The following is a 25,495-nucleotide window of genomic DNA, read 5'->3' as shown; positions in this document are numbered from 1 at the left end:
TAGTATTATTTTTTATCGTTTTCTCTCAGTTTATTTCTACCTATTTATTATTCCTTAATACATTATTCTTATTCTTCCCACCAACAGTCATTTCACCGGTTATTAAAAGCTGGCGCACTATCTACTTTGAGTTTCCGCATGCGCCGTATGTATGGATAATGTAGTCAATAAAACCGAAACTGTCTGTTTCGACTAACGCAGCCGTGAACCTTAGAACACTACAATACCCATAATACCTTGCGACTCATGCTGTGTGAGCACACGAAGCTTTCGGCTAGCTGGAGCGCCTGCTGGAAGTAACTGCACATTGGATAGACTGAGAGCTGCTACCTGAGGTCTGGGTGAATGATATATCTTTCAGTTTCTCGGTGTGTTTATATGTCATTTCAATTATGGGTCATTTTTAGTGAGAAAAATGGCGATATTGTTGATATGCTTAGCTTGTAGCCCTGGCTAAACAGCTTCCTGTGTGAGAGACAGCAATGTTGACATTCTGAAAGTATACATGTGATAGATAATGTATAACATTAGCCAGCTGTAACACCATGTTGTATAGAAACTAGTTAGCTAAGCGGCTAAAGAGGTGTTTGTTGATTAATAGCGTTGTGGATTTGTGGGGTCGGTGTTCAGTTCGCACTAGTTTCAGTTCGAGCTTTAGAAGTTTGTTTTATAAGCCAGTAGTGCTTAGATAAGAGTTACGAAAAGTTTTTTTAAATAACATGATATTAAAGGTGCTGACTGCAAAGTTGAATTCTGGGCAAAATGTTCTATTTCTGTTGCAGTTTCGAGATGTTTCGCTGCTGTACACACCGTGTATCCTACAGTGGTGCTTGAAAGTTTGTGACCCCTTTTAGAATTTTCTAGATTTCTGTATAAATATGACCTGAAACATCATCAGATTTTCACACAAGTCCTAAAAGTAGATAAAGAGAACCTGGTTAAACAAATGAGACAAAAATATTATACTCGGTCATTTATTTATTGAGGAAAATGATCCAATATTACATATCTGTGAGTGGCAAAAGTATGTGAACTTTTGCTTTCAGTATCTGGTGTGACCCCCTTGTGCAGCAATAACTGCAACTAAACGTTTCCGGTAACTGTTGATCAGTCCTGCACACCGGCTTGGAGGAATTTTAGCCCATTCCTCCATACAGAACAGCTTCAACTCTGGGATGTTGGTGGGTTTCCTCACATGAACTGCTCGCTTCAGGTCCTTCCACAACATTTCGATTGGATTAAGGTCAGGACTTTGACTTGGCCATTCCAAAACACTAACTTTATTCTTCTTTAACCATTCTTTGGTAGAACGACTTGTGTGCTTAGGGTCGTTGTCTTGCTGCATGACCCACCTTCTCTTGAGATTCAGTTCATGGACAGATGTCCTGACATTTTCCTTTAGAATTCGCTGGTATAATTCAGAATTCATTGTTCCATCAATGATGGCAAGCCGTCCTGGCCCAGATGCAGCAAAACAGGCCCAAACCATGATACTACCACCACCATGTTTCACAGATGGGATAAGGTTCTTATGCTGGAATGCAGTGTTTTCCTTTCTCCAAACATAACGCTTCTCATTTAAACCAAAAAGTTATATTTTGGTCTCATCCGTCCACAAAACATTTTTCCAATAGCCTTCTGGCTTGTCCATGTGATCTTTAGCAAACTGCAGACAGGCAGCAATGTTCTTTTTATTACATTCTACCAGTGCAATTCTGTATACTTTACTATTTATTTTTATACTTTTTTTCTATAACTCGTGAGTCAACAGCACCTTCAATTTCGTTGTACCTTTGAAAAAGTGACAATGACAAAGACTTATCTTCTTTTTGGAGAGCAGTGGCTTTTTCCTTGCAACCCTACCATGCACACCATTGTTGTTCAATGTTCTCCTGATTGTGGACTCATGAACATTAGCCAATGTGAGAGAGGCCTTCAGTTGCTTAGAAGTTACCCTGGGGTCCTTTGTGACCTCGCCGACTATTACACGCCTTGCTCTTGGAGTGATCTTTGTTGGTCGACCACTCCTGGGGAGGGTAACAATGGTCTTGAATTTCTTCCATTTGTACACAATCTGTCTGACTGTGGATTGGTGGAGTCCAAACTCTTTAGAGATGATTTTGTAACCTTTTCCAGCCTGATGAGCATCAACAACGCTTTTTCTGAGGTCCTCAGAAATCTTCTTTGCTCATTCCATGATACACTTCCACAAACATGTTGTGAAGATCAGACTTTGATAGATCCCTGTTCTTTAAATAAAACAGGGTGCCCACTCACACCTGATTGTCATCCCATTGATTGAAAACACCTGACTCTAATTTCACCTTCAAATTAACTGCTAATCCTAGAGGTTCACATACTTTTGCCACTCACAGATATGTAATATTGGATCATTTTCCTCAATAAATAAATGACCAAGTATAATGTTTTTGTCTCATTTGTTTAACTGGGTTCTCTTTATCTACTTTTAGGACTTGTGTGAAAATCTGATGATGTTTTAGGTCATATTCAGGGTTTTTTCTAGGAAAATTTAGTATGAGGGCGCTCACCATGGCGAGGGAGCGAAGCGCACGGTTGTCCCCCCCCCCTCCGCCGTGCAAAGCTACAATGAGGCTACAATGGGACATTCTGAGGCTATCTGAGAGGGAAATTGTAACAAATTGTCTGTCAACATTGAAAAAGAAAGAAGTAATCTTCTGCCCCGGACAGTCTTTGGCTTTCTTCCGCTTCGTGCCGCGGGATGACATCTTTCAATGCCCAAGTGTCAACAAAAACAACTCGCGAACTACTTCTGTCAAAAGCTCCCGCACCGGTGGGTGAAAGGTCATTCAGTCTCGCTCTACAAGTCAGCTGACCTTGTATGTAACCCATGTCAAATCTCACGAGAGCAGCCGCGACAAGTAAACAAACATGGCGCCTCAGTCTGGAAAACGCCAATTCGGATTGTTTTTGCACCGTCTGGCGGTGTATCTACTATGATTGGAATATTTTGGAGTAATTATAACGTATTTGATGATCAGACACATTGTCACGTGGTGTTGCTGGGATGTTTTCATGGAGAAACGATCGTTTTGAGAGATTGCATGTTGTACAGTAGCATACAAGTGCATGGCCTAAGTGTGACTTGGGCTTCAATCGACATTTCGGTAAGAGGGTGCACGCCAAGCGTAAGAGGGCGCAGCGCCCCTGTTCCCCGGTTTAGACGAAAGCCTGATATTTATGCAGAAATATAGACAATTCTAAAGGGTTCACAAACTTTCAAGCACCACTGTACGTGTAAATGTTTCCCGAGATAAAAAGCATCCTGCATTTTACGGAGGTTGCTGAAGCAAGTGAGCAACAATATCACGTGACCACCATGGGGTGTGTTTGACCTACTTTTAACCAAAACAATTCGGCATGGGCAAACATGTCAGAGTTCGCTCAACCTCCAGCATAAAAGAAAAGGAAAGCCTGCCTCATGAGTGCAACTGCAAGATAGAGCAATGTTAGATGATGTCATTTTTCTGGACAGATAATTAGGTTAAATCGTTTTAGCTAGCACTTAGCTATCTTAGTCTTGGAATGCATGGGCTCAACTCCACAGTAGTGAGTATGGAGTTATACACTTAATTATTTGATCTTGCAGAGAAAGAAATGATAACCCAAAAGCAGTAACAGAGAAAAGATATATTCGCCTTTTGTTTCATGGATCTATTCGCTACGACTCAAAACTCTCCAAGGTCGATGCAGAGCCACCATGTTTTCCACGTGTCGCCATCTTGGTGTGATGGAGTTCCATTGTTCTGCTAATTAGTTAAAGCTCCTCACGCTCGGCTGTTTCCATAGGGCCATACCGTTTACCTCAAGAGGTTGGAAAACATTCCCAAAACGGAGAAAAGTGACCGTTAGTACAGCAAAATGATCACATCTTGTCCGCATGATATTGTTCTCATAAGACATAGGAAAATGCCATTTCATGCACAATGAAATTTTTTTTTTTTAAATTTCAGATGAATTTGCAGTCAGCAACTTTAATCAACCATTGTGTGAGCAAAATATTTGCAGAGGCACAAAATCAATCTGAATAGAATAATAATATTATAGCATATGAACCATCAAATTGTGTAGTGTCATGTATTTCACGTCAGTAAATTGCTGCATTGTCTTGTGACAGTGATACTAATAATGAGAGACACATGAATTCCTTTCTTTGACATCACATGCCATGCTCCAGAAACAACAACACGACATGTATTATGGTGTGACTCTGCTGGGTGTCTGGTGGACAGCAGTGAACCAGCGCTTTCACTTTACACCATTATGATATAGTTACGATCCAATATCAAACTTGACATGTTGAACAGTTTTCTGGTTACATCTGTTATGTCCACGCACGTTGGTGTGCACACACCATGAGGACTAATTACCATGCACCTGTTCCTGATTAGAGTGCAATCACAGCGCATACACATAAGGACTCTCAGGAACACATAGACTTTGCGATGTATACGCTCTGTACCCTGCATCTGATAGAAGGACTCTTCCATCCATCGACCCCCATGACAGAAACTGCCAATTGTCCAACAAGCTAATGGACTAATAAAACTGTTGTAACTAGTTTTATATGAAACTGTCATGGATATTTTCAGTAAAATGTGTTAGTGAATAATGCCACGTTATTTTTTTTTTAAAGCAATTACAAATAAGCGCTGGATAAAAAACCCATTTAGCTTATGTAAATAAAGATACAAATTTCATTGTCGGGTGGCCAAGTGTTTGAGATACATTGCCTTGCACTTACTTTCCCTGTGGTGGTACATATTCGTTCACATCGACGTCGTACGGTCGCAAAAGCCATCAAAAACCAGGTTGATGTATTACCATATTCTTTTAAATATTGAGCTTTGCTCTGCACGCTTCGCACAGGGAGCGCCACGATAATAACTTTGGTAATGGTGGTAATTTAATGACTGCTGCCAATAATGTTGTGATTTCATCACTATTTTTAAAAGGTAGCAACAGATACAGTGGTTCAAAGGCATCATTTTATGAACAATAGATTATGCCTTTTTGTTCAGACAAGGGATTTCTAAAAACACAAACTGGAATACAAGTATCAGCTTCCTGAAAAATATTTGGCTCAGTTGACATTATTTTATGCAGCTTGTATACCTGCACAAAGATTATCCGTGTAAAAATGAAAGCGTACATGCACCTGTGGTTAATTTAATAAATGCTCAAACCACCGCTGGAGGTCAGGTGGATTTAAACCATTTTTAAAAAATACAAATTCGGCCGTTTCCCCAATCAAACAACCAAAACTCTTCCTGTCATAGCACGCATGCTTCATGACTGCAGAAGATGACTAAGAAATGCCTCAAAACCTTTTGCATACAGCAACTGAAAACGAAGAATGGTACAGGAAGTTGGTGGTCATATATTTTAAGATGAATGCACGACACTAATTTACTGTTTTGTAGTAAAGTGTAAATGGATATCATTCAGATCTTCTTCGATTACAATCCAGATGAACCGAGTCACTGATTTCCAACACTATCGTCTTCTACTGTTTAGCAACAAGTATAGTTGCTTGCCATAGAGCTTTGACTTGAGAAACTGTTCCTTTTTGGTGTTGCATTGCATCCTTGTTTTCCATAATTTCCCCAGACGTGTTTTGCTATAAGAGGTACAGTACCAGTCAAAAATTTGTACACCCCTACTCATTCATAGGTGTTTCTGAATTTTGGCTATTTTCTACACTGTAGAACAATACCGAAGCCATTCCACCGAATCGGTGCCATTTCTGTCCCTAGAAAATTATATGTATAAATGCACATAAAAATGTACTTTAAAATACATTTCCTTATTACGCAGAATGTCCTGCATATTGATCTGATTTCAAATTTAAGATATATAATTGTAAGGATTAATAAAAACTACCTAAAACACTGAAAAATAGCATGTGTTACCTGTCCCCGCACTCTAACTTTATACTTAACTATGAAATATTATGATTAAAATCCTTCAGAAACAGTATTTCTTTTGCACTGTTGTGTGACTCCATATCCTATCCATGGTTTAAATATATTTTTTTTCATAAGAAATCCACAATATCTTGGTTAAAATACACATTTTAGTCGTGTCCCTGGGTTTTCACTCAGTCCTGTTACCCAAACATATTACCCCATCTGACAAATTTGGAACATTCCATAAATCACATGCTCAACAGGAAGTTACATCAGTTGTGTCTTCTGAAGGCCATGGGAACACCAAAATTTAGTTCTCTCATTTACTTTTCTGTATATTTGATAATTTTTTAACTTTGACTGATAAGGTCAATGTCAACATACTGTCCTGTTACTTAAATTATTTCTTAGATGATATTTGTTTATTTTAAAAATACAGATTTTTGGTAAATCACTAGAATGTGCTAAGTGTAGTCATGCTATTAGCGATGGCGCCATGTGGCTTAATTCCATGTATTAGCTAATCCTAGGCTAAAAACTCAGTCCTGTTACTTTCAGTCCTGTTACTCATATAAAGAGTATGCAGCCATCTTTGACTTCCAAACCTTGTAAAAAAATAAATAACGTAGCCTGAGGTTGACCAATACACATTTTGAATAGTTAAATATGTGTGTTGTTATAATCAGTGTTGAAAAGATATAACAAATTAAGTTTAATTTGGGAGTGGTACAACAAGCAAATGGCACCCATTCGGTGGAATGTCCCATGAAGTAACATCTGGAGCATAGATGGAATCATGTGGTTAACAAAAAGGGTTAAAAATAGTAATGACAGGCCATTTTTTAAAAGTAGTTGTCATAGTGTTGTGTAATGTATCGAATTAAAGAGTGTGAAGATCTGAATTGAAAACTTCTGTTTAATTTTGTAAATATGTCTAAAAAAAACAAAGTGATGAACATTTGAAAATCCTCACCTCATCTCACCTCACCTTGTCCCATCCTCATTTTGAGGGTCAGGGACTATGGTAGCTTCCAGCACCAGCTTCCGTACAGTCTGATAGTGTCCTGCCTGTCCAGTCCCTGATGTCATTTCCCCATTTCCTGTGTGGCCTCCCTCTGCTTCTGGTGCCACAGATCTTTCCTTGCAGTTAAGATGTTCTGGGCTCTGGTGACATGTCCAAAGTACTGGAGCTTCTCTCTTTTTACCATGATTAGAAGTGTTCTTTCCATCCCCATCTCTTCCAGAACTGAGATGTTTGAAAATCCAGTGTTTTTATAAAATTTCCATTTCTGTCCGTTGCCCTGGTCACAAACCAGCAATCGGTTTCCATTGGTTTAATTTTCCATTCATGAGAGAAAACCTCAATCAGAAATTAATAGACCAAAATTCCAGAGATTTAGAATTTTGAGTATCAGGGTAAGAGTTACAGATAAAGGCGGCTTCTTGTAGATCGCAATTATACGCCGAGAAAGCTTAAAAGGAATACATCAATGAAATCGGTCCATCCCGTGTGTTTGAACATAAAAGCCAGATTTGAGAGGGTATGTTCACTTTAAATTGTGGACACCAAGCATGACTAATGACGATGGTGCTCGAATGTGCTGTGTATAAGAGGGTCAAACTTTTGTTAATAAGATAAGATAAACTTGATTCATCCTTTGGTGGGGAAATTTACATGTTCCAGCAGCTCACAGATAGAAAAGGGCCAGGAATGGAGAGTAACAAAAAAATAGAGTGCAATAAAAGTAAAAAAAAGTAATAAATAAAAAAGGAAAAAACACAGGCCATGTATGTAGCGTACACAACAAAATATGAATGGAACTTAAATAAGAGTATTACTTCACCTGAAGTAGTAATATTGCACTAATTAAATACTTGCAACTGAAATAGAAATATTGCACCAGGTAGTGAATGTTACTGCACAGCATAATATAACTACTACTACTTCTTCTGGCTGCTCCCAATTAGGGGTCCCACAGCGGATCTTTCGTCTCCATTGCTCCCTGTCTTCTGCATCCTTCTCTACCACACCTGCCACTTTCATGTCCTCTCTCACCACATCCATGGATCTCCTCTTTGGCCTTCCTCGTTTTCATGTGCCTGGCAGCTCCATCCTCAACATTCTCCTTCCCACATGCTCTGCATCTCTTCTCAGGACGTGCCCATACCATCTCAGTCTCATCTCTCTTAGCTTAATTCCCAAGCTCTCCACATGTGCTGTCCCTCTGATGTGCTCGTTCCTTATCCTGTCCAACCTCGTCACTCCCATTGCAAACCTTAACATCCTCAACTCCGCCACCTCCAACTTTGCCTCCTGTCTCTTCGTTAAGGGTACGGTCTCCAATCCATACATCACAGCTGGTCTCACTACTGTCTTATACATCTTACCTTTCACTTTCCTATCACAAATGACTCCCGAAATCCTTCTCCAACTGCTCCACCCTGCCTGCACTCTCTTTCTCACCTCACTATCGCAGCCCCCATTTTCCTGCACAGTTGACCCCAAGTACTTGAATTCACCAACTTTCTTTACGTCTACTCCTTGCATCTTCACTACACTCTCATCCCCATTCTCATTGATGCACATGTACTCTGTTTTGCTCCTGCTCACCTTCATTCCTCTTCATTCCAATGCATACCTCCATCTCTCCAAACCCAACTCGGCCTCCTTTCTACTTTCACCACATATCACAATATCATCCGCAAACATCATGTTCCATGGTGACTCTTGCCTCATTTTGTCCGTCAAGCTATCCATCACTATGGCAAACAAAAAAGGACTCAAAGCAGATCCTTGATGGAGTCCCACCTTCACCTTGAACCATTCAGTCGTTCCAACTGCACACCTCACTGCTGTTTCACTGTTCTCATACATGTCTTGCACCACTCTAATATACTTCTCATTCACTCCGCACTTTCTCATACAATACCATAACTCATCTCTCGGCACTCTATCGTATGCCTTCTCCAGGTCTACAAACACACAATGTAGCTTTCTCTGGCCTTCCCTGTACTTCTCCATTCACATTCTTAAAGCAAAAATTGCATCCGACGTGCTCTTCCTTGGCATAAACCCGTACTGCTGTTCACAGATTGCTACCTCTCTTCCCAATCTCGCCTCCAGTACCCTTTCCCATAACTTCATGGTGTGGCTCATCAATTTTATCCCTCTGTAATTACTGCAGCTCTGTACATCTCCCTTATTATTGTATATTGGGACTAGCACACTCTTTCTCTATTCATTTGGCATTTTCTCATTCTCTAGGATCTTATTAAACAATCTCGTTAGGAACTCCACAGCTGTCTCACCCAAACATCTCCAAGCCTCAATCAGGATACCATCTGGTCCGACTGCTTTCCCGGTCTTCATTCTTTTCATGGCTGCCCTCACCTCATCCTTACTAACCAACTCTGCTTCCTGATTTGCTGTCTCCAACGAATCTGACCTTTTCTCTCTTGGATTCTCCTCATTTAATAAATCCTCAAAGTACTCTTTCCACCTTCTTAATACACTCTCTTTGTTTGTCAGCACATTTCCATTTCCATCGTTCATCACTCTTACCTGCTGTACATTCCTCGCTTTCCTGTTTCTCTGCCTAGCTAGTCTGTACAGGTCTTTCTCTCCTTCTTTGGTCTCCAGTCTTTCGTACAACTCCTGGTATGCATCTGCTTTCACCTTTGCTACCGCTCTTTTTGCCTTCTGTCTTGTCTCTCTGTATAACCGCCTGCTTTCCTCGTCTCTCTGATCGTCCCAATTCTTCTTTGCTAGCCTCTTCTCTTTTATAATTTCCTGCACTTCTTTGTTCCACCACCATGTCTCCTTGTCTTCCTTCCTCCTTCCCGATGACCACCCTAGCACCTTCCTTGCTGCCTCTCTTACTAGTACAGCAGTAGTATCCCAATCTTCTGGCAGACTTCCATCACCACTCGGTGCTCGTCTCATTTCTTCCCTAAACTCCTTCTGATGTTCAACCTCTTTTAGTTTCCACCACTTAATCTTCGGTGCCACTATTTCACGCTTCCTCTTTTGCACTTCCAAGCTCATCCTGCACACGACCACTTGATGTTGTCTAGCTACACTCTCCCCTGCCATCACTTTACAGTCTCCAATCTCCTTCAGGTTACCCCTTCTGCAGAGTATGTAGTCCACCTGTGTAGATCTTCCTGCACAGCATAATATAACTAATTCTCTTCAAAACAGTATTACTGATATTTATACACCACTTCATTTTTTTTCTCCATGAAAAAAAATAGTAAAATCATTGATTTTTAGGAAGGATACAAAATTTTCCTCAGTGATCCGATCTTTCGCAGGCACTAGACAGCAAAGTGTAGAGCCGATTTTATTGGAAAATCAAGTCAGCGTGAGAGATTCGACCACCTGGTGGGAATCACGAGTTTCAAGCTGATTGAACCAACAGTGAGCAAGCTGGAAGCAACAACAAAACACACGGACCGGTGTCCAGTTGCTCTCTTCAACCAACCACAGATTACTATGTACCTGGATGACTGAGATTCTTCACAGATATGTTTCTACGCACTTTGGGATGAGATCCCTTCGACTGGTGCAGGAGTATGAGAGGACTTCCAGAAAACTGGCAGACATCTTAGCCAGAGAGGATCGTTCATTTTTGTCAACCTGGAACGACCATCATTGAACAGAGGTGGGTGTCTATGACATCTTTTATCAGCCACCTACAATGCAGCCATCAGCATTCTGATTCAGATTCTATGATGATCCATGAGAGGATAAACACTTGATACTCCCTATTAGTCAGACAGAACTGAGGAAGCCTTTAGGATGAGAGGCGAAACGTTTTCAAGAATCTTCAAGCAAGTCCAGTTGCTCTCTTCAACCAACCACAGATTACTATGTACCTGGATGACTGAGATTCTTCACAGATATGGACCGGTGACGAATATCACTAAAAAACCCAAGATGGTGGCGCCCGTGAATTTGGTGTATTGCATTACACAACTTTAAAAAATGCTTAAAGTAAAGGTTCATTACAACACCGCACAAAATTAACAATATATTCCATAAATATGTTATTTATTCTTGAATCAACACTAATTTAATGTAGATTAAACGCATTTAAACGTCTTTTAAAGGCCAAACGAAAGCATGCTGTTCTCGCATACAAACGTATCGGAAATTCATCAGCGTAGCGGCATGCTGTTGAGCCTATTAAAAAAAAAAAATGCTTCATGTTTTAGATTCTTCAGCGTAGCCACCATTTCCCCTGATGACGCTTTGCACACTATTGGCGTTATCTTAACCAGCTTCATGAGGTAGTCACCTGGAATGCTTTTCAATTAACAGATGTGCTTAATCAAAAGGGAATTAGTGCAAGTTCTTGTCTTCTTAATGCGTTTGAGATCAAACAGTAAATAGCCCTATTCCACAACTGTAGTAATCCATATTATGTCAAGAACCGCTCAACTAAATAAAGAGAAACGACATCCATCATTACTTTAAGACATTAAGTGTCTTTTAATTAATGAAAATGAAAACCGTTGAATTAGAAGGTGTGGCCAGACTTTTGACTGGTACTGTATGTGTGTGTGCAGTTTGGACATTTATTGCTCGCTTTTGGAGTGTTCTTAATTGTTTCATGTTGCTTCAAAAACTGCTGTTGAATTGTATACAGTAAAGCTGCAATTAACTACCCTGGTGAAAATCTTTCCAGGGTCTTCAAGGATCTGTAAAGTTATTTGTGAGGGACTTTGAGGATCTCAACAAAGATCCTGATAAGATCTTCAAGGATCTTTAAAATTCTTGCCAAGATCTTCAAGAATGTACAAAGATCTTTTAACTTCTTGCCAAGATCTACAAGGATCTTCAAAGTTCTTTTCAAGCTCTTCAGGGATCTTTAGAATTCTTCTCAAGATCTTTAAAGTTCTTGCCAAGATCTTCAGAGTTCTTTTCAAAGATCTTGATCAAATCCTCAAGGATCTTAGCAAAGATCTTAACAATATCCTTGGAAGGATCCTTCTAAGAGCTTCGAAAGATCCTTGAGGATCTTAATGGATCCTTGCAAAGATCTTTGCGGGGATCATGATGAGGATCTTTGTAGGATCCTTAAAAAAATCTTTGTCAGATCCTTGAGGATCTTGACAAATGATTTTGCAGATCTTTTGAAGATATTTCTAAGATCCTTTAAAGATCCTATAAAGAGCCGTATCTTTAAGGATCTTTGGCAGGCCTTTGACAATCCTCATGGATTGTTATAGATCCTGTGAGGTTTTTCACCAGGGTAACTAATTTATATAAATTGTTTTTGATTAGCTGATTAATGCTTTGGTTAACTTGCCAATAAATTATAACCATAACTTCCATCATTAATCTTTCAACTAATCAGAATAAAATCAGTGACATTTTAACAGGAAATCTGTGAATGAAGGAACCATTTCCAACTTTAACATTTACCTGATGATACTATTCATCACAAAAGTTAAGATTTATGCAGTGTTGGCCTAATTAAGAAAGGTGTGTGTTGGTGTGTGTGTGTGGTCTTTTTATTTATTTATTTATTTATTTATTTATTAAAAAATAGACCATCATGCCATGAATTACCATAGATTGCGTTGAGTATGATTTACTTCAGTGGCTAGTGCTGATTGTAATTGGAAATGGACTTGTATTATTTATCTGTAAAAGGGTGCTGACCGACATCAATTTACAGTGTAATGTTAATAGAAATCTACATTGTTTACTTTTAGAGTTCTGTATGCACACAAACAAACTGCTTACAACGTACAAATCCACTGGAAAGCAGCGTTACCTTACTAGCCATTAGCGTCTGCTCTCGGGAGACTTCGTTGAGGTTTTGTCTGCAACCCGACTATAACACCCAGGCAATGATACCAACTAACAGTCAGACAAAACGCACTGTAATAACTGGACAGCAGCTGAAGTATTTGTTTTGAGATTGTAGAGCGCCATGCTTCCTTTTGAACTGTTTGTGCCTTGCATTTGTGCTGCGCTATTTCAGTTTCACCAGGCGTGCAGAGCACCATTTTATCAGGTCTCTGTTTTAAAGAATTCCCACACTTCGGATGATGGGGTCCGGGTCTTTTGGGATAAAGTCTCGTTTTCAGCATGCCTGGGAGCGGGAGCCACGGTAATTGGGGATGAATGTATACAGTGCAGTGCATCGATGCATTCCATTCGATAATGTCAATGCAGCATTGTTCAGCCCGAATATACAGCCTTTTTTAGCTGATGCTGCTAATTGGTGTTCAGCCTCATAAATCTGAACTGCATCTGAAGTCATAATTTTTCTGTAGGATGCCTTCTTTTGGACCCGCTCCCATAACACCAATAACTACAACTATACCTGTAACTATACCAGTGCCTGAATTTAGTTCCAGTCTGGAACAGTCACACCACAGCTATAATCCCGACTATAATATCGGTTGGTCCTGTCACTCAGATAAATAAATGCAGTGGTGCTTGAAAGTTTGTGAACCCTTTAGAATTGCCTATATTTCTGCATAAATATGACCTAAAACATCATCAGATTTTCACACAAGTCTTAAAAGTAGATAAAGAGAACCCAGTTAAACAAATGAGACAAAAATATTATACTTGGTCATTTATTTATTGAGGAAAATGATCCGATATTACATATCTGTGAGTGGCAAAAGTATGTGAACCTCTAGGATTAGCAGTTAATTTGAAGGTGAAATTAGAGTCAGGTGTTTTCAATCAATAGGATGACAATCAGGTGTGAGTGGGCACCCTGTTTTATTTAAAGAACAGGGATCTGTCAAAGTCTGATCTTCACAATACATGTTTGTGGAAGTGTATCATTGCATGAACAAAGGAGATTTCTGAGGATCTCGGAAAAAGCGTTGATTCTCATCAGGCTGGAAAAGGTTACAAAACCATCTCTAAAGAGTTTGGACTCCACCAATCCGCAGTCAGACAGATTGCGTACAAATGGAGGAAATTCAAGACCATTGTTACCCTCCCCAGGAGTGGTCGACCAACAAAGATCACTCCAAGAGCAAGGCGTGTAATAGTTAGCGAGGTCACAAAGGACCCCCAGGGTAACTTCTAAGTAACTGAAGGCCTCTCTCACGTTGGCTAATGTTCATGAGTCCACCATCAGGAGAACACTGAACAACAATGGTGTCCATGGCAGGGTTGCAAGGAGAAAGCCACTGCTCTCCAAAAAGAACATTGCTGCTTGTCTGCAGTTTGCTAAAGATCACGTGGACAAGCCAGAAGGCTATTGGAAAAATGTTTTGTGGATGGATGAGGCCAAAATAGAACTTTTTGGTTTAAATGAGAAGCGTTATGTTTGGAGAAAGGAAAACACTGCATTCCAGCATAAGAACCTTATCCCATCTGTGAAACATGGTGGTGGTAGTATCATGGTTTGGGCCTGTTTTGCTGCATCTGGGCCAGGACGGCTTGCCATCATTGATGGAACAATGAATTCTGAATTATACCAGCGAATTCTAAAGGAAAATGTCAGGACATCTGTCCATGAACTATGGCTACGTTTACACTAGACCGTATCTGTCTCGTTTTCTTCGCGGATGCACTGTCCGTTTACATTAACCCCCCTGAAAAAGCGGGGAAACGGGAATCCGCCAGCGTCCACGTATTCAATCTAGATCGTATCAGCTCCGGTGCTGTGTAAACATTGAGAATACGCGAATACGCTGTGCTGAGCTCTAGCTGGCGTCTCATTGGACAACGTCACTGTGACATCCACCTTCCTGATTTGCTGGCGTTGGTCATGTGACGCGACTGCTGAAAAACGGCGCAGACTTCCGCCTTGTATCACCTTTCATTAAAGAGTATAAAAGTATGAAAATACTGCAAATACTGATGCAAATACTGCCCATTGTGTAGTTATGATTGTCTTTAGGCTTGCCATCCTTCCACTTGCAAGTAATAAGTGATATGCGCTGGGATCTCACACACAGCGGCTCAGTCCCGAATCGTGGCTTGTTCACTTCACTCGCGCGCTCTGTGAGCTGCGCAGGGCCGGAGTGCGCACCCTCCAGAGGGCACTCGCTGTTCAGGGCGGAGTGATTTGGAGCGCAGGATGCCTGCGGAGCCGAGCGTATCCGCGTATTGGTGTTGCTGTGTGCACGGCTAACGGTTTTAGTGTAAACGCGAATCGTTTTAAGAACGTTAATCTGATGATCCGCTGATTCGACGTAATGTAAACGTAGCCTAAATCTCAAGAGAAGGTGGGTCACGCAGCAAGACAACGACCCTAAGCACAGAAGTCGTTCTACCAAAGAATGGTTAAAGAAGAATAAAGTGAATGTTTTGGAATGGCCAATTCAAAGTCCTGACCTTAATCCAATGGAAATGTTGTGGAAGGACCTGAAGCGAGCAGTTCATGTGAGGAAACCCACCAACATCCCAGAGTTGAAGCTGTTCTGTACGGAGGAATGGGCTAAAATTCCTCCAAGCCGGTGTGCAGGACTGATCAACAGTTACCGCAAACGTTTAGCTGCAGTTATTGCTGCACAAGGGGGTCACACCAGATACTGAAAACAAAGGTTCACATACTTTTGCCACTCACAGATATGTAATATTGGGTCATTTTCCTCAGCAAATAAATTACCAAATATAATATTTTTGTCTCATTTGTTTAACTGTGTTCTCTTTATCTACTTTTAGGACTTGTGTGAAAATCTGAAGATGTTTTAGGTCATATTTATGCAGAAATATAGAAAATTCTAAAGGATTCACAAACTTTCAAGCACCACTGTATATGTAGTTGTTGGTTTTCGCATGAAAATGTAGCAGTTGTATGTTGTTGGTGTGCACACACAGTGGCTGACAGTGACGGCGAGGAAGAGCTGCTTTTGATGCCCATTTTGCACAGAAGGCAAAGCCGAAAGAAGAAGAAAAGGAGATATACTTTAAATTTAAAGATATGCAGTCACACCCACTCTACTGCTGATGATCTTCCATACAGCTTCCTTTTTGGCTGTATCTTGCTTACTTACTTAGCGCCCATTATGCCGACTGGCATGTAGGGCAGCAATGAAAGTCCTTCATTCCTGTCTGTTCTGGGTCAGCATCTGGATGCAGGGCTCTACACTACCTTTTTTTTTTTTTCAGGAGCACACGTGCTCCTAAGTTAAAAATTTTAGGAGCACAGGGAAAAAAATGGGGGCACAAGTAGGTTTTCATTTTAAAGGTTTATTGCAGCACAAACCTTAGACACACCAACACACAAAATGCAAAATTCAATTGAGAATGAATGAATGAATGAATGAATGAACAAACAAATGAATAACGAACAACTGAATGAATGAACAAACAGTAGCTAAACAGAGAGCAGAGTTCAGCAGAGCTAACATGATCATCAAGGACAGCTCCCACCCTGGCTCTGAGTTCTTTGACTTGCTGCCCTCAGGCCGGCGTTACAGGTGCATCAAAGCAAGGACCAACAGACTCAAAAACAGTTTTTTCCCACAGGCCATAACCACCTTGAACAATTAGCCTTTTTCACATTACGTCACTTGCAGGGGAACTCGTATCCGTTTTCAGCCTTTTGAATGGAAGAAGAGGTATACGGCGGCAACATATGTTAACAAAACTGTGTCATTCACAGATAAGATTGATAATAATATTGCGCATTTTTGTTCATTACGTATTGTTAGCGACCATTCCAGTCACCTATCTGTCTTGTTTTGGAAAGGAAGTTTACTGACTTTCTATGGTTGCTACTTGTTAGCCAGCAGATTAGCATGCCGCCTCTTCTTCCATTCAAAAGGCTGAAAACGGATACGAGTTCCCCTGCAAGTGACGTAATGTGAAAAAGGCTAATTACATGCACTGACTGATGCCACTTCTGGCAGGTGCAACAATGCGCCAACAAGGACCTAAAAGGACAATATTCTCACACTTACCTGATACAGTGCAATACTTATTACAGTGCAACCTCACAGAGCAACTTTTTAGTTTTTATAGCTTTTGTATATTTTATATTTATATTTCCACACTTTTACATCCATACCCAATACAATGCCATACCAAATACAGTGCAATATCCTGAGTTTTGTAGCTGAACTGAATTTCTATAACTAATATGCAATTAACATCTGTAACTCAACACGCCCAGTTGTGTATATATATTCTTTGTTTTTCTGCTGTGTTGTGACATGCACCATTTGCATATACTGTATATTATTTGTTTTTCTGCTGTGTTGTATGTTCCCATCTAAATGTTTGCACTGGGGTGTGTGCTTTCCATCTCATTGTATAATTTTCCCACACCTCCTCCCGTCGTTCTAGCTTTCTTCACTACACTTTCTTCCTCATCCGTTCTTTTATTCTTGTTTCCACCATCATTGCTTTTAAAAAACGCCGTTATTCTCTGCATAGCGAATATATTTCTCAGCTTGGTCCGAACCAACTCTCAGTTATCCCTCAGTTGAATGATCTGATGAATCCCTAAAAAGCACTTTTCTCACCTAATGCCACACCCACAACATGCAACCATGGGAAAAAGGGGCAATCACAGAAAGATGAGTAGAAAACGGGAAATGTTACGGGGGATATTTATTGTGATAGTAGGCTATTGTAGCGTCAGCACAAAAGCACCGGACTCAACTTTAACTGAAAGTGTTATTCAGTAGCCTAAACTTATTCAAGCTACAGACCGAGAAGAATAAAAATCTCATGTCCCGGTAAAACGCACTAGCATGGCAGAACGGCAAAAAAATGTAACTTTTTCACTCTTCCTCCCCGGCTACCGTGGGAACCACCGCAGTGCAAGACAGAGGCAATGCACGCAACTACAGACAGGGAGCAAGGTGCAGGCAGAACATACACACACACACACACACACACGTACACAACACTGAACACACACACAACAATACAGGCCGTTACTCGTTACACTATATTAGGTAGGCTATCCAGTGCTGGATTTACATACTTTGCAGTTTAACGTTTGATACATTTTAGAATGTTAAACTCGTCGCGTCTGTGCTCAGTGCTTTCCTAAATTGTCGGCCGCAAGAAGCCCTCACACGAATGCGTGTTTTTTTTTTTTTCTTCGTCGTTCGCGTGCCGAAAAATTCGCTCGCAAATGTGAGTGAAATGTGCGCACTGTAGAGCCCTGTCTGGATGGTACCCCACATGTGCTGCCAGGTCTTCATTTCTCCCTCAGCTGTTCTGTGTCAAGTGTTCTTCGGCCTGCTTCATTTCCTTTTGCCTTCAAGTGTCCAATGTAGACCTGTTCTTGCAGTGTCATTCTGTTCTCTTCTGAGGACATGTCCAATCCACGTCCATCTCCTCACAAGTATGGTACCCATGCGTTCTTGTTTGCGTTTACGTAGCAGTTCCTCATTTGAAATCTTGTTTGGCCAGAATATTCTCAGGATTCTTTGTAAGCTCTTTGTGTGGAAGACGGATAATTTGTTGGGGTCATCCTCTGTCATTCTCCAGCGTTCTGATGTGTAAAGAAGGGTGGAAAAGACGCAACTCTGATATAATTTCAGTTTGATCTTAAAACTGTATTGCTGAGACTTCCAGACATTGTTGAGCATATTGAAGGCATGTCTAGCTTTACTGAGTCGATTCTTGATGTCTTTATCTGCTCCTCCATCATTCGTGACAAAGCTTCCCAAAAAGATTAACAACTCTGTTGCTCGTAAAACTTTGCCATTTACCTGGATCGGTAAGGGGTTTTGAGTGTTTAAAGTCATTACTTCTGATTTCTTCTGGCTGATCTTTAAGCCTACAGTGGGGCAAAAAAGTATTTAGTCAGCCACCAATTGTGCAAGTTCTCCCACTTAAAAAGATGAGAGAGGCCTGTAATTTTCATCATAGGTACACTTCAACTATGAGAGACAGAATGGGGGGAAAGAATCCAGGAAATCACACTGTAGGATTTTTAATGAATTAATTGGTAAATTCCTCGGTAAAATAAGTATTTGGTCACCTACGGCACAAACAAGCAAGATTTCTGGCTCTCACAGACCTGTAACAACTTCTTTAAGAGGCTCCTCTGTCCTCCACTCGTTACCTGTATTAATGGCACCTGTTTGAACTCGTTATCAGTATAAAAGACACCTGTCCACAACCTCAAACAGTCACACTCCAAACTCCACTATGGCCAAGACCAAAGAGCTGTCAAAGGACACCAGAAACAAAATTGTAGACCTGCACCAGGCTGGGAAGACTGAATCTGCAATAGGTAAGCAGCTTGGTGTGAAGAAATCAACTGTGGGAGCAATTATTAGAAAATGGAAGACATACAAGACCACTGATAATCTCCCTTGATCTGGGGCTCCACGCAAGATCTCACCCCGTGGGTTCAAAATGATCACAAGAACAGTGAGCAAAAATCCCAGAACCACACGGGGGGACCTAGTGAATGACCTGCAGAGAGCTGGGACCAAAGTAACAAAGGCTACCATCAGTAACACACTACGCCGCCAGGGACTCAAATCCTGCAGTGCCAGACGTGTCCCCCTGCTTAAGCCAGTACATGTCCAGGCCCATCTGAAGTTTGCTAGAGAGCATTTGGATGATCCAGAAGAGGATTGGGAGAATGTCATATGGTCAGATGAAACCAAAATAGAACTTTTTGGTAAAAACTCAACTTGTCGTGTTTGGAGGAAAAAGAATGCTGAGTTGCATCCAAAGAACACCATACCTACTGTGAAGCATGGGGGTGGAAACATCATGCTTTGGGGCTGTTTTTCTGCAAAGGGACCAGGACGACTGATCCGTGTAAAGGAAAGAATGAATGGAGCAATGTATCGTGAGATTTTGAGTGAAAACCTCCTTCCATCAGCAAGGGCATTGAAGATGAAACGTGGCTGGGTCTTTCAGCATGACAATGATCCCAAACACACCGCCCGGGCAACAAAGGAGTGGCTTCGTAAGAAGCATTTTAAGGTCCTGGAGTGGCCTAGCCAGTCTCCAGATCTCAACCCCATAGAAAATCTTTGGAGGGAGTTGAAAGTCCGTGTTGCCCAGTGACAGCCCCAAAACATCACTGCTCTAGAGGAGATCTGCATGGAGGAATGGGCCAAAATACCAGCAACAGTGTGTGAAAACCTTGTGAAGACTTACAGAAAACGTTTGACCTCTGTCATTGCCAACAAAGGGTATCTAACAAAGTATTGAGATGAACTTTTGTTATTGACCAAATACTTATTTTCCACCATAATTTGCAAATAAATTCTTTAAAAATCAGACAATGTGATTTTCTGGATTTTTTTCTCATTTTGTCTCTCATAGTTGAAGTGTACTTATGATGAAATTTACAGGCCTCTCTCATCTTTTTAAGTGGGAGAACTTGCACAATTGTTGACTGACTAAATACTTTTTTGCCCCACTGTATCTACCGAGCAAATTCATTGAGGCGAGACGATTTCTCTTGCATCTTTTGGTAAGGATGGGACAATAATGCTAGATTGTCAGCAAAATCTAAATCTTCCAAAAATGAGAAGCATCCATCTTCTGCCTCTGATTCTTCTTCTGTTGTTCAGCACATCACCCAATCAATGGCAAGGTTGAAGGGGAGTGCTGGCATTACGCACCCTTGTCTCACTCCTGTCTTCACTTCAATACTGTAGTCGTGGTTCCCCACCCGGCATGTAAAGTTAGTATAAAAAGATCTTGATGATGGGATCCCGTACTCTTGCAGTATTTGCCATAAGCTATCCCTGTGGAGGCTGTCGAAGTCTTTCTCAAAGTCAACGAAATTGATGTAAAGTTGCCTCTGCCACTATGTGCATTGCTCAGTGATGTTACGAAGTGCAAAGATCTGATCTGTACATCCTGTTCCCTTTCTAAAACCTGCCTGCTCTTTACGAAGTTGTTGGTCCACTGCACATGTTGGACACTGAATGATAACTTTCGCCAATATCTTACTAGGGATTTACAAGAGGGTGATTCCACGCCAGTTGCTACAGTCTCTTAGGGTGCCTTTCTTCAGAATCTTCACAATTACTCCCTTTGTCCAGTCATCAGGAACCACTTTTCTCTCCCAGATGATGGCAAAGAGTGGCTGTAGAACTCTGGTTGCAAGGATTGCGTCTGCCTTGAACAGTTCTGCACTGAGGAGGTCTTGACCAGGGGCTTTTCTGTTCTTTAAAGTCTTTATAGCTGCTATTCTCTCTTCTTTGGTTCGTGGTTCAGTAATCATCATCATCATCATTTCTTCCCATTTGGTGCACTATCGGCCTTGGGGCGATCTTGCTGGAATCTGTGGTCCAACAGTTCACTAAACTCCGATCTCTCCAACATTATATGTCTTGCTTGCATGGTATCCACGCCAAGCAGTTTCTCCACCCTATTCCATAACTTGGCTTGCAGCCCATTGATTGAAGAGCACTTGTTTCTGAACTGCACTATTATGAAGGCGGCATATGTGTGCTATATACTTGAGATGTTGTCGATAGCAGAAATCACGTATCAAAGGAGTGTCCGTGATATTGCGCAGGTTTTCATTGGAGATCTTATAACTCCAGTCAACGTCTTCACTCTGACAATACTAATGTCCAGATCAGCTTCTGCTACCTGTATGTCTGCCTCTGTTGTTGTTGTTGGTGGGCTATTTAAAACTTCACTAAAGTGCTCTGCCCATCTAGCGTCTTGTTCTGACTCCTCTGTCATAAGAAGTCGTCCTTGTTTGTCTGTGATCAGTGCATCGGTAGTTCCTCTATACTTGCCACACACTACTCTGGTGATCTTGTACACCTTTCCTTTTTTGCCTTTTTGGGCTGCATCTTCTGCCTCTCTTGCAAGGTTGTCTATAAATGCTCACTTGTTTGCTCTTACCTTTCGGTTTACTTCTTGATACCGCAGCTCATACCTTTCTTTCAGTCTGTCAGATTTTGCATCGATCATCTGCTTCTTTATAGTTCTTTTTTCAATTACTTGCCAGGTGTCTGCTGTTATTCACACTTTCCTTTTCCTCTGTCGGGTTCCTAAGCATGCTTCACTTGTCTTCAGGTAGGCAGTCTTTGCATGTTCCCATTTGGCGTTGACTTCATCTGTGTCAGGATGTGTATGATCTTTCACGTTTGCCAGCGCTTGAGACCTCTTCTTTAGCTGTAAAGCAAACACATTCTTCACTTTTGGATCTCGCAATTTCTCTACGTCACACTGTGGCCTTACTGTTTTCTTTGCTCCTGTTTTCCTCAGTTTCACTTTCAATACTGCTACTACAAGGTGGTGGTCACCTACCAACGTCGGCTCCTCGTTTTACCCTCACATCAAGCAGTGATCGTCTCTGGGTACCGTTGATCAGCAGGCAGTTGATCTGATTTCGGTCTCTTCCATTCGGTGAATACCATGTCAACTTACGAATGTCTCTGTGTGGAAAAAGAGTCCCTCCAACAACGAGATCATAGGTGGTACAAAGTTCTAATAGCCTTTCGCCATTTTCTTTCATATTACCGCGGCCCTCTTTTCCCATGGCTCTCTCATAAGTGTTGTTGTTGTTGTTGTTGTTTCCAACTTTCACATTCAAGTCTCCCATCACAATTTTCAAATCGTGCCTTGGCACATTTTCCAATTCAGCCTGCAATTGCTTGTAAAATTCATCTTTTGCCATCTTCGTTGTCATCATTTGTTGGACTGTGTAACACTGGATAATAGTCCTTTCATTCTGATCTTGATTAGTCTGCTACTGATAGGTTTCTACTTAGTAAGGCTTTTCTCTTTTCCTTTCTTCAGTATGGTTGCTACTCCCTCACAATGCTGGTCACCTCTTTCTGAATGTAACAGTTTCACCTGTAATGGTTCTCAGTCTTCCTGACCCAGCCCATCTACTCTCACTTATGCCAAGAATATCCAAGCTATAACGTCTCATCTCAGATGTAACCTGCGCTAATTTCCCTGTGTCATCCATTGTTCTTACATTCCAGAGTCCCGTCTTGGTTTTGGTGCTCAGAACATCCATCCTTCTGTCAGTGGCTTCTCCGTAGCTTTCAGCACTGACAACCATATGAGTCTCTTGCAGTGACTCTGGAAGCCCATCGCACCCAGTAGTGTTTGTTGATTTTTTTTTTTTTTTTTCTGTTGTTGTTTCTGTAACAATAGAGTTTTTACAGGATGGGGTTGTTACCCCTGTGCCCAACCCCCAACCTGGAGGACCAGGGATCACTTTTTAGTCTGATCGCTACCTCTTGACCTGTCTGATATGTTTGAATCTACGGCATAGCTCTCAGGGTCATTGAGACACGCAAGCCCCTATACCATGACAAGGTGATGATCTGGTGGCAGTATCTTTGTGCAGCTTGTGCTTTTTGTCATAAAGCATGGGATTCTTTGACACTTCTATTATCAGCTTCTCCTCCGTGATGCAACAAGGATGTACAAAGATGCCTGGGAAAAAACAGCTTGTGCTCAGACAACGTCACATGTAAACGATTACCTGATTGGTCAGATGTCTTATCAAATTGGTCTTATCAAATCCAGGCCTAGAAAAATTGCTCCTGAAGCAACCTCGCTGATAAACTCAGGCCTGGACTCTAGACATCGTTATCAGTCTGGTGTGATAGAGTTGAGTTGTAGTTATCGGTATTGTGGGACCAGGCCTTTACTCTGTCTTGCTTTGTGTTTCTGGTTGAGAGTACACTGTGCACATTCTGGCTGCCCCTTCTCACCTGAGCTTTTTATTTTTTTATTTTTTGTGTTTGTGTAGTTTGATGTTTCCATCCATTATCTGTAACCACTTATCCTGTTCTACAGGGTCGCCGGCAAGCTGGAGCCTATCCCAGCTGACTACGGGCGAGAGGTGGGGTACACCCTGGACAAGTTGCCAGGTCATCGGACTGACACAGACAACCATTCACATTCACACCTACGGTCAATTTAGAGTCACCAGTTAACCTAACCTGCATGTCTTTGGACTGTGGGGGAAACCGGAGCACCCGGAGGAAACCCACGCAGACACGGGGAGAACATGCAAACTCTGCACAGAAAGGCCCTCGCCGGCCATGGGGCTCGAACCCAGAACCTTCTTGCTGTGAGGTGACAGTGCTAACCACTACACCACCGTACTGCCAAGTTTGATGTTTGAGTGTTTTGTCCGCCGGTTGTGGTGTAGCTCCGGACCCAGTTTTGGGCGTCAGTTCCCACCAGGCCTTGGTTCGCCGTTGGTGATGCTTGTGTTCCTCGATATGGACTGCAGTGAGCTCACTGCTCTTTTAACACCAGGGTTGTCCAGCGCTCTGTGCGGCGGTGCTTTTGTGCTTGGCGCGGCATTCTGCGCGATGTTGTGTGTTGGCTGTGCAGGTAATTTGGGACATACCAGCGCTCTGCGTGGCGGTGCTTCTGTGCTCGCTTTGTGGATCCATTGCGCAGTGTTCCGAGTGATGTTGCCTGGCGGCGGCGTGATGGCTATGCAGGCAGTATGGGACTTATTTTCGTGCACTTTTTGGTGGGACTGTGGCTGCTACACCATTGGACTGACATCCTGACCTTTTGGTGGACTTTTTTATAATTGTAAAGCGACCTTGGGTATGAGAGAAGCACTATATAAATTTAACTTATTTATTATTACTAGAGTTTTAGTTTAAATTAGTAAAAGTGTGGTAGGCCAAAGTGCATTGTCAATTACGGTCTCCTTTCTTTCTTTGTCAGAGCAAAGAAAGAAAGTAAAGCCCAAGCCAAGTAGTGAAGTCTGTTCCTCACTGATCACATTCACTCAGAGGAAGTACGTTCTTTGCTCATGCAGTTTGCTCATCCAGGCAAACTCCATCCTGACTGATTAAAAAGGTTTTTCAGATGTGCAGCTTTCTAATAGCTTTTCTGTGGAAGTTATTACACAGTGTGGGCTGGAGAATGGGTTTCCCTTTATATCTCGCTCCTTCTGACACACGTACATATTAATCTTCTCAAATTCATCAATTTTGCAGCTGTCAAATCTCAAGGCAGTGATCTAATTAATTATTAAGCACTTAATTTAGTTAAAAATCAGATAAAAGTCATCTTATTTGTTGGAGTACAGTGCAGATGATGTTATTTATTTGAAGATATACTCGATTATTTTTCCTTTTGTGATTTTTTTTTTATGATAACGTACAATTTAGAGCTGTGCGATATGAAGATATTATTTCTGTCTCAATGAGATTTTCTGATCTTTTGTTATTCATATTGTAACTCAAGTTTTGTTTTGTTTCTCGTTTCTTTCCCCTCCATTAAATCACCTTTTTTTACACATTAAATTAAAATATTGTTTTTCAGAATGTGATACTGGAGGAATTTAGGATGGAAAAAAATATGATCACTGAGCCAGCGAAGGGGGAAAAAAAAGTGTATAGGCTAATATGACGTTTCTGAGTTGCCGTTAGTTGCCCTGACAGTCTTGTAATAGTGGCACTCAGTCAGTGTCGTGCAAAGGGTGTACATGTCATACACCAACTCCGATTCATCAAATATCATCACGCTCCAACGTCAAGCACAAAAGAAGTGTGACTATACAGTGACAGGCTGGAGCCTCATGCACTCAGACAAGTGAGCGAGCGATCAAGTTTAACATCTAGAATTAGAAAATGGATTTAGGCGAGAGAAACTTTGTTTTATTTCTTGTTCA

General features: G+C 41.3%; 1 protein-coding gene across 3 annotated transcripts in view; it reads left to right on the top strand.

Moving 5' to 3' along the window:
- ascc3 (activating signal cointegrator 1 complex subunit 3) overlaps window positions 1–25,495 on the top strand; it is a 395,456-nt gene that overhangs the window by 101 nt on the left and 369,860 nt on the right. Inside the window, exon 1 of one of the 3 annotated variants that reach the window (XM_060922146.1) lies at window positions 248–335. The exons of 1 other annotated variant lie outside the window; for it this stretch is intronic. The gene's annotated coding sequence lies outside the window, so the exon portion shown is untranslated. Of the gene's footprint in view, window positions 1–247; window positions 369–25,495 lie in introns of those variants that run through there. One more of the 3 variants, XM_060922145.1, reaches the window with a different exon arrangement.

The sequence above is a fragment of the Neoarius graeffei genome, chromosome 5 (assembly GCF_027579695.1).
Source record: "Neoarius graeffei isolate fNeoGra1 chromosome 5, fNeoGra1.pri, whole genome shotgun sequence".
Classification (NCBI taxonomy): domain Eukaryota; kingdom Metazoa; phylum Chordata; class Actinopteri; order Siluriformes; family Ariidae; genus Neoarius; species Neoarius graeffei.
This window is presented reverse-complemented; position numbering and strand designations above follow the sequence as displayed.